Source organism: Macaca mulatta, chromosome X, assembly GCF_049350105.2.
Source record: "Macaca mulatta isolate MMU2019108-1 chromosome X, T2T-MMU8v2.0, whole genome shotgun sequence".
In the NCBI taxonomy this organism is placed as follows: Eukaryota; Metazoa; Chordata; class Mammalia; order Primates; family Cercopithecidae; genus Macaca; species Macaca mulatta.
In genome coordinates, this window is record NC_133426.1 from 129,896,469 (window position 1) to 129,903,595 (window position 7,127).

General features: G+C 39.6%; 1 protein-coding gene across 2 annotated transcripts in view; it reads left to right on the forward strand.

Moving 5' to 3' along the window:
• GRIA3 (glutamate ionotropic receptor AMPA type subunit 3) overlaps positions 1-3,522 on the forward strand; it is a 319,023-nt gene extending 315,501 nt beyond the window's left edge. For both annotated transcript variants that reach the window (XM_015128131.3, XM_015128129.3), the window contains exon 16: positions 1,325-3,522. The gene's annotated coding sequence lies outside the window, so the exon portion shown is untranslated. The remainder of the gene's footprint in view (positions 1-1,324) is intronic.
• The last annotated feature ends 3,605 nt before the right edge of the window (positions 3,523-7,127 follow it).

Sequence of the window (7,127 nt, forward strand, 5' to 3'; positions counted from 1 at the left end):
ATCCTAAAAATATTAGCTTTGTTGATGCAGCCCATTTTCAAAGTGATCCACTTTCCTTCGGAAGCCTATGCATAGGCTTGCTTACTGGAGATATTTTTCTGCTTAAAAGAATTCACTTTATGTTAAATAGAAAGAAAAAGCATTCAGGATAACCAAGGTGATGATGTTCTTTCCCCCAAGGGACTTTTACCTCAGTGATAATAGTTCATTTGACCCCCATTTGAAAGCAGGAAACAGAGGCACTGAGAGGTTGGGATCCTTTCCCAAAGTCATGCCGCTAGTTAGTGATGTCCCATGCCCACTGGGGAGACAGGAGGAGACTTTGATCTTTCTGCCAGATATGAAACTTCTCCAAGCTTCTGCGATAGATATGACTTAGGACTTAGGGGTGACAAGGAAGAGGTTTGTCTACTTTCATGTTAGTCTTATTCTACCCTCCTTGGATGCTTTTGGCCTTCAGGTACATATTGGAAATTCTTCTTACAGATACTTTTACTCCAGGGCCAGTGGCAGATCACAATTATGTCATTCTTTTGGGATAAAATTCAGTGTTAGATTAGAAGAAAAAGAAGTGTTTGATTAGTGTAGAATGAAAGGATAAAGAGAGGGATGTAAACTTGAAGAGGAGGTAAGAAAGTGTCCTACAGTATTCAGAGTCAGGGGCAAATGAATCCCTTGCACTAGTTAGTGCCTCCAAAAAGAAGACACGATCAGCATTTCAATCAGGCCTATATGTCAGGGCAAAGACCTCATTGATGCCAAGTCCCCTTCATAGGTATCACTGCTCTGGCCTCTTCCTGGAATCTGCTGTCTCTTTAAAGTCCCAGTGCTATTTTCAGACTTTAATAACTAAGGTTGTAGGTATTCAGAGAAACAATTGCTCACCTTTCTAGCAATAAGCAAAATATTTTCTTCTCACAGTTAAAATGGATTTCAATTCAGTAAGCCATAGAACACTGTTTACCCTCTGTCCTGGGTGAACAATTCTTTGTCACAGGTTCTTCAATCAGAATACACTCTTTTAGTCCTCGTGAATATCTGTATTAAAATGCCATGGAAACTTTCTGGTATACCTACATCATAAGTGATTAAAACCTTGAATTAAACTGCATGCAACACCTGCATATTCCTTAGTACAATACATATAGTAGAGAATGTAACCAGACCTGTCACCTAAAGCCAGTCAAATAAATGAGGTGCAACCCCAGAAATGCCAATTTCAGAAAACAGCCATAGTTTTGTCCAAGATAGACTGAGCCATTATAAACTTCTCAATTCCTAATAGGAGGCCCCTTCAATTTTAAATATCCCCTTGCCTTTGCAGATCCCTTCCCACTGGAGGCATGTGATGAGAGGAAATCACCGAAAACGTGGCTGCTTCAAGGATCCTGAGCCAGATTTCACTCTCCTTGGTGTCGGGCATGACACGAATATTGCTGATGGTGCAATGACCTTTCAATAGGAAAAACTGATTTTTTTTTCCTTCAGTGCCTTATGGAACACTCTGAGACTCGCGACAATGCAAACCATCATTGAAATCTTTTCTTTGCTTGAAAAAAATAATTAAAATAAAAACCAACAAAAAATGGACATGCAAGATTCCAGTATGCGAAAAAAAAATCTTATTAAGTCAATCCAACAAAAGCCATTCTTTGATACCACTGCAGAGTATACAAACACCATGTTCTTTAATACATACACACACACACACACACACACACACACAAATTTAAATTCCAATTCAGCAAAGAGGCCCATCTAAGCTAAAAGAATTAATTCTTCCTGATTAAAAAGAAAAAATCTGTCTCCCAGTGTTTGGGAAGACGGACTGGCATTTCTTCTAGGATCTGCTGACCAGATGTTTTTGGTATTTCCTGTTGGTGGTGATGTTCTGTGCACCCTATTTCCTTTCAATGTTGCTGAAATGTGTATATCTTTAGAATGTAAATGCAACACTTAAGAAAATTCAAACACTTTGGAAAAGGGACTAAACAGTGACTTCTCTGTGTTCTCGAAATGGTTTTGTGAAAACACTTTGATAACTTCCCACTCAATGAAGAGATTTACAGAGCTTTCGAAATTGACTTTGTGTGTAGCAAGGGACGGGGCACTATCAGGATACCTCTTGGTGCTTTCCTAAAGTGGATCCCGGGGTTTTCCAAGGAGCCTGGAATTTCAGCTCACAGATCTGTTTTTCTTGCTTCAGTGTGCATTTTAAGTCAATAGAGCTGAGTATCTAGCATTGAGGTGAGGGAAATGCTGCCTATACTCCCAGATGTGTTTAGAGTATCTCAGAAACAACACTGTGTTTAGCTCGGCTTTCTCTGCTAAGTATGCCTTTCAAGTGTACACCACGGAGACAGGACTGCGTTGCAAGGCGGGATAGCAGGTTCAGACCACAGTTCTCAGTCTGACTTTACTCTTGCTAGGTCTGTCCTACTAGCTGTTGCCTGCTACCGCCCATGGCTCTCCATCGGACTGCATGTGTCCTTTTCTAGTTTGCAAAGACTAAAATGCATTCCCAAACCTACTGCTAAACTGAGGGCCTCAGCATCATTTCCAGATCTTTGCTTGGAGCAGTCTCTCTATTGACTCTCTCAGATCACTCCACTGCTCCATGGGCTATCAAGTAACTAACTGCATACCTGCCGTTGGCATCATCAGAACAGTCCGAAGAAATAGTCTCCACTCACTAATTACCTCCTATATAACGACGTATGCTTCCTGTAGTTCAGTAGTTTGCTCTCATCAGTAACGTGCATTGGGAAGTTTCCAGACTGCAAAAACTAGGAGCTCGCATTCATTTCCCAAGTGTGACCCTTAGATGCTTAGTTGACTCACTGCATATTTGCTCTTGTCTTCAGAAAAGAAAGGAAGAAGTATCGTTCCAACGAAATGTTTCCAGAAAAGTGTAATATAAACTTTCATTCCAAAAATGGTGTCATAAGCAAACAACTCACTTGTCAAATTTCAAATGGTATTGAACAAAAAAAGAAAGCTGTTGTGTTTTTGTTTTGTTTTGTTTTCATGAAACTGTGATTTTCAACTTATGAATGCTATAATGTCCCAGCGCGGGAAGCTCACGCTGTGTGAACACGAAGTTGTATAAAACAAACCAACCAACCTACACACAAACGTTTTCATAGGCACTGTATAAAGAAAAATGTATGTTTATTAACTCAAATCAGTTTTTCAGAGAGGAAACTTCACTGAGATGAAGAGGCGGGTAAATTGGTTTGTTATTTTTTAAAAAACTTGCATGTTTAAAAAAACTGTTGATTGCTTCAAATTTCTGCTACTAACTTCAAGCTATGGGAGTTTGGCAGTAGTCACTTGAGGATTTTTTTTCCAATTCTTTTCTTTTTGTTGTTAAAGCTATACTTCAGTGAACAGAAAAATTGCCAAGCAAACTAATGGCTATAAAAGGGTAAATTGCATGTGTGGGCATAAATTACAGAGCCTCATTGCCATGAGGTATTGTACAAAGTTTTAATACATTTTGTAAATAAAATTGTAAAGAAAGAATTCTGTTTCTGTGCTATGGCTAGATGTTTAAAATTTACTTGGATGCAGATGCCAAGAAGTTACTCACTAACTGACTTCTGCTAGAAGCTTTGCCAGTGATGTAACAGTCACCTTACTCATGATTTTCACAAAAGATTACTCCTCTCCCCACCCCAACTGCAATTGTAGTCAGGTGCAGACCCCTAGCTTAAGCAAAACTATACATCCAAGACCTTAGATTAGTTTAACTTTAGGATCTTCCATTCCCATTCTGTCTCCTCCACCCTTTGGGACTCCTTTCCAGAGGCCTGTCTTGGCTCTAAACTTGGTCTTCAATTCTCCCATCTCCACAACTGACCTCCCACAGAACTGCCTAAATTCAGGAGTATTGACCTTCAAAAACACTTCCAATTACTTTCCTATGCCATCATAACATATATGTCCTAGTACTCTTAATTGTTTAGCTAAGTTTTGTGCTGCTGCTTCAATGACCAATAATAATTCCTAACTGGAAATCGTTTCTTCCACCAAGGATCACTAATCTAGAGTGGGAGAAGAAATAATGAATTTAGGACTACACTGATTTTAGAATAGTTCTGACAGAGAAATGAAAAGCTAATCATCTAGTCTGATTTGTAGATTCTGAACATGGAATACAACTTCATCCAATAAATAAAGCAAGTGTTTAAATGTACACCAGTTTATATCATAACCACCTTAGAGAACAGGGGATAATGATAGGAGGAAAGGAGAGGGGATAATTTGCAACTGAACCAAAAAAGAAGGAAAGTGCAGCTGAGATGCTAGAGAGATAAAGGAAAAAAAGATATCTGGGGTTAGGGAGTTAGGAAGCAAGGAACGCAAGAGCTTAAAGAAGAAGAAAGATGGGAGTGGGAAAGGAAGACTGAGAAAATTCTGAAGTGAAGGCTGATATAATCACACTGTGGACAGCTTGGCTTACTGTAGGCATCATCATAATTACTACCATTTTCACTGTGCTCTGAAATGCTAAATAGCTGTTAAACCACTCACACTTCATAACTCTTCAACTGCTTTTTAAAATTAAGACACCTGTCACAGTCCTACCAGAAGACTATTGATTCTCCGGAGCAAGTTCAGGGACTGGATTAGAGTGATGAAATCAGTTCAACTACCAAACAATGTCCCTGGATCTTCCAAAATAATAGATTTATATTTTAACAGCCACTTCAATTCCTTATCCCCAAAGAAGAAGCTAATCTCAGTTGCTGTTGCAGATGATAATGGAGCACTATTTTGGTTTAGGTGGGATTTGGGGGTTTTTTTCTCCTTGAAGGAAGGAGGAAACAAAAGGGGCTGCTTTTAGTATTTCTCAAATTGGACTATAGGTAGTTAGATATTTTGCTTATACATAGAGTCAGCCTTTACAATCAGGTCTTCAAAAAGGCCTTGCATTTCAAATGCCACACTCTCCCTGTGCACAAAAGAAGAACACCTCTTGGTCTCCACATCAGTATTCTTGCCCTGTTAAGACTCATATCTGATCACACTCAGTCAACAGAACAATCTTCAAACAGGAAGGAAAAATGTATTTAAGGAAACCTTAGTAAGATCATGGCAGACATATTGCAGCAAAATGTCTCCCTCCTATTGGATGAGGGAAAGGGTCAACGGTGACTTCAGAAGATGAACGTAGAGGAGAACAAATTGAGAAGCAAGAAGCAAAACCATTATTCCTCAGAATTCAGACTCAATCAAGCAGAAGATGCATTAATATGCTATCTCACAAGGGTCAGAAACCATTTGTAACACGAACACTACCAAAACCTACTGTTACTGAGAGAGTTACTTTCAAAACCTGAGCTTTTTAGCTACTCTGAACCATAACCCTCTCCTTTTGTCCTCACTCTGTTGAACTGAGGTTCCTGGGACCAATTTATTATCAGATCACTTGACAGACATGAAACTCAGTAGCTGAAGTGTGGGAGTTCTGTGCACTCCCACAACTGAATTCAGATTCTCTCTTAGGAGAGAATGGTGGGTTGCACTAAGAATTAATGAAACCTGCCTCCAGAACTAAAAGTGCTATGAAGTGCTAGAAGACTTCCTGCACACCTAAGATCAAGAGTCATAGACAAGCAATTTACATTCAGTGAAAACATGGAGCACTCAGACTTTCTCAAAAGGTTTCCAGGGAGAGCACTGTTGTCAGGAGAGGATTGAGGGAGGCTTTAGGGAGTTGATCACTGTCCCAAACCTACTGCCACATTCTCAACATCCTCAATGCTGAGGTTCACAAATTCATTCGAATGGGTGAGATTCCTCAAGTTCTCTGACAGCCATTGTTATTGTAACCATATGTCACCTGGACAGAATGGTTCTGAGAGGGCATACACTCTCTACCTCTCTTTGCCAGATGAGGAAGGAGCAATCTTGGCCCCTGCCCTCATAGGGCTTACAGTCTTGGTACAAGGTAGATGATGACTAAAAAGAATCTGCATTCATTTATGTCTATTGCTCTGCTCAGAAAAAATACTTTTAAAAGCCCAAAAGGAAGACTTTCCCTTTGCCCCTTCACTTAGACTTACTCTTCCTAATACAATCAGGGGTGGCAGAGTTAACTAAATTTTTCTTCGTGCCCAAAAGCTGCGAGCCTTTGCAACTGAGGAGTCATACCTGGCTCCTGAAAGCATATAGCTGCTGAGAACCTCAGAATTACCACTTTCTTGACAGCCTTTCCGCCTTCTGAGCAGGAGGTATTTGCTTATTTGTTGATTTACAATGTCCTAGCTATAAACATGTAAAAGAACCTACAATGACAGCCTAAGAAATAATCTTCTCCCCATGTCAGCAGCTTTGGAAAAATTACCCCAGGAGTGGTTTCACTGAGCTTCAATCCTATAGCAAAATGGTTGATTTACAATTTTCCTAATAAATATTCATTAAGCCTGAACAAGTCAATTAAATCTCTGGTGGCAGCTCACACGAGGCTTGAATATAAGCAGACAGAAGGAAACAATTTTTGTAAATGTTCCCAAATAACATTACAGTCTTCCCCCATGAGAGTGCAAGAGTTTATCTGAAAGACTGAAAACCGTCTCTGAACCCAGTGAAGCCCTCTAAGGTTCACATTTCCTCCCATTTACTGCATAGCTTCAGAAAAGCTTGTTGCATCCTTGGTCTCCACTTCCTCAATTATTGCAATATGGTTTCTGCCACCACCACTGTACAGGAAATTCTCTTGACAAGGTCATCAATAAACTGCAATCCATACTTTATAGCAAGAGTTGGCAAACTTTGGCACACAGGCTAAATCCAGCCCACCACTTGTTTTTGTTAATAAAGTTTTATTAGAACACAGCCACAGTCATTCACTTATGTATTGTCTGTGGCTTCATTCACTCTGCAATGGCAGAGTTGACTAGTTGCAACAGTATTGCCTAAAAAATCTAAAATATTTACTAACTTGCTCTTTACAGAAAGTTTCCCAATCACTACTTTACCCTACTTGATAGCCATTATTTTATTTTATCTCTTTCCAGAATTTGATGTTATTAACCTCCTCCAGTTTGGAAATCTCTATTATTTTGACTTCCATGACAGCACTCTTTACTGGGCTTCCTCCTACCCTGCTACTGGTAATT